Raw genomic sequence first — 3423 nt, 5'->3', positions numbered from 1 at the left:
AAGTAATATATCTACTGCTTTTGTTCTGACCAAATGAATACAAAATCACGTTCCTGATGTTTATATCTAATGATTGCTCAGTCAGATCAAATCACACATTAGCAAATTAGCAAGCTACATATTGAGCCACTGAAATATCTATTCAGCAGAAAAAAACCTTCTCGGTGTCAGTCTTCAATCCCTTCAGATCTCAAAGTTGCCGACACATCTTGAAAGCTGATTGCTTTCCCTCGTTTTAACACAGGCTCTGTTGCAGGTGATTCCCCAGATGTCAATGATGATTGCAGTTTAGACCTTTCTAGATCAGTAGATTTTGAAAACACTGTTGGACATTGTTAATATTTGAAATCAACCCAAACAAACCCACCCCTCTCTTCATTGCTCCACCTCCAAAACTCACACTCCAATCCTAACCACCCTGCTCTGAGTCGGTCTCGAATCCCAGACCGTCCGCTGCTGGCAGGCGAGGTGAGTGCACTAACAATGATGCTAAAGACCGCATTCTCTAGCGGTCATGAGTGCGCAGTGGTTTACCTGCATAACTCTCACTATCTCACTATCTCGCCACTGTTACATACGCAATGCGAGAGTGGATGTCTGTTTATCATAACTGATACGCAACAAAATACTTCACGAAAAATAAAGCGCAGTTGATGAACGAATGACAAGGAAGCACAAAAAATGTTTTCAGGCCTTCCCACTTAGCTCTCTCCAGCACTGGAAAGCTTATCTAATATAAACGCGGTCCTAAAGCGCTTGCCCAGTCATAAACCTTCATTCCAGTGATATTCTTTGGAGCTTTTTTATTGTGTCCCATCTATCACTCTGCAGTTTTTTTTCTTATTTTCAAATCTCTCTTTTGCTCATTCTCTCTCCTTGACTGTCATTCACCCCCTAATGCTGATTGGTTTGATGTTTGTTGTTGGTGTCGGCCGACTAACTTCCAAACAGTCCACCTTTAAAAGCAGCCATCTAGACAGTGTTGCCAGTCTGTTTTCCTGCGGGCTACTTGTACACTGTTCTGTTGTTTTTCATGTCCACGGGTTGAAGCGACCCCAAATAACATGATATTTAGCCCCTGGAATGCAAATTTTACCAGGGGAACCCGACAAAAATGCGGATTTTACCCCTCGGAATGTGATTTTTACTGTGGGGCGCCCCTGAAACATAACTGGGCAAGTTTTGAGTAGAAATTGGGCGGGTTTTGTTGTGAAAACCTGGCAACCCCATCTAGATGACAAGTTTAAATTCTAAGTAGGCATGTGATGGTATAAAATTTTCATGTTGCGATTAATTGCTGAAGCTTTTATCACGGTATACGGTATTATCACGATATTGAAATAAGTTGCAAAAAAATGTGTTGTCATAGTATAACAGGTTTAAGAACTCTTTTTGTAATAAAAATAACTCTGAATGTTTAAATATAATACAATACACACACACAAAAAATAAAGTCACATTTTCAAACTGATTAAAGTGCAAAAGAATTAGGCCATAAAGAACAACAGGTAACACTTTACTCTATTTAATGCATCAACTAAGATTGAGCAATAGCTACATTTGATGCAGAAAGTGTTATTTTTTGTTAATGTTTGTTTAGAAACACAACTGATCATTGTTAGTTTTATCTCAGGTCCATTAAATAAGTTCTTTTGATTTTAGTAATGTTACTAAACAGTAACTAAGAAATTAACATTATCTAAGAATAATTAATGCTTTATGTATGTTTTATGTTCAGTTTGGTAATAATGAATTAACATGTTAACTAATGAAGCCGTATGTCTTTAAGTTTTACTGAACAATAACAAATAATCAGAACATTTTTAATCATTAGGGCATTTTTTAGTCCAGATTAAAATATATGTTTGAGGCATTTTAAAAACACCAGAGCAGTTGCTTTGTTTATGGGGTTTCCGGGGTAACCGTTGCACTCTGCTGTTCCATCAGCGCCCTCTGCTGTCAGAGAGTGAATGCACACTTTCATTCAGCGCATCTCCTTCACTCGTTCCGCCATGTGCTTCTCATGCACGTTGGGCTTGTTTACATCTGAGCGCGTGTTCTCTTGATGCAGAATACAGCGGTGTTGTGCATTTTATACGGTTGATGGGGAAAGTATTCTTATATGCATTATAAAAATTTTAATACTTGGTAATAAATTATTATTTATGTTTTTTTGAAATGGAGATATATCGCGATATATCGCATTACCGAATATCGGCACAAGTCTAATTCTAAGCAACTGCATCCTCAGCCCACATAGTTGTCAGGTCCTCCTTTCCATTTACAGATGTGAAGTAACCATGCAAATTCAAATGACCTCAAACTGACATTTCTGTGCAGAATCTGACCTGACAGCTCAAAATTATAAATCACTTTTAAGCTTACTGTTGTGAATCAGGGTAAGAGACAGTTTCGAACATTGATGTGTTATGTACTTGCTCAATAACTATTTTTTTTTTTTTTTAACCAAAAAATGTTACATACTTCAGCTTTAAGAATAAAAAGTCATTTTGTTACATATTTCAACAATTTGAGTGTTACATCAGAGTTACCTTGTTGTGATTGTTTCTAGCTTACAAATAGTATGCAGAATCTCTTTCTGAATTAAACCTGACAGCTCTGTTTATGAGCCATTCTGAGAATATGTCTTGATTTGAATGGCCATTAAGCCACATCGTTACGTATCCCTCGTCACTGCTCCCTCTGCTGGTGACTTTTCCGAATTATTAGACAAGTATTATATTTAGTCATTTTTCATTTTTCTCCCTCTATCTCCCAGTTTAGCTTTCAGAAGGGAAACAAAACCCCTAAAAAACACAAATCATGTAAATAAAATACATAAAACAAAACAAAATGCGTTTTTTCTTAACTGGAAATGTAAAAGAAAATTGCATTCAAATAACAAGTCTGCTACTTTTACTGCAAGAATAATAATTGCAGACTATGTATGAAATGCTTTAATTTTCTATTTTATAATATCTTCACGTTGAATTTAAATTAAATGTAAATAAATATTGGTGTAGGAAAATGGCAAATCACATATAATTTTCATCTTGCACTAAATTTTGCACATACTCATATTGTAAATGTAACATACAAATGACTGTTTTACATTGCATTTTAACTTGAATCAGTCAAAGAAACGCGCCCATAGTCAAGGGTGCACAAATGCCATTTGGAATTCCCCTTCTGTGACCCTCAGGAACAAACCATTATTATTGAAATAGGTGTAACGCCGCTACTCTACAACCTACATTTTTGTGTTAATCAGGATATTGTACTTTACATACAAAGTTCTGAATAATGTAAACACATCCATATTTTTCAAACGTCTGGATTCGAAAAATTTAAAAGTTATTTTTTTTGTTTTAAATGTGACGAGAGGCTTGACGCTCCCCATCTGTCCCGTGAGGAATGGATCAT

This window comes from Chanodichthys erythropterus, chromosome 16 (genome assembly GCF_024489055.1).
Source record: "Chanodichthys erythropterus isolate Z2021 chromosome 16, ASM2448905v1, whole genome shotgun sequence".
In the NCBI taxonomy this organism is placed as follows: Eukaryota; Metazoa; Chordata; class Actinopteri; order Cypriniformes; family Xenocyprididae; genus Chanodichthys; species Chanodichthys erythropterus.
This window is presented reverse-complemented; position numbering follows the sequence as displayed.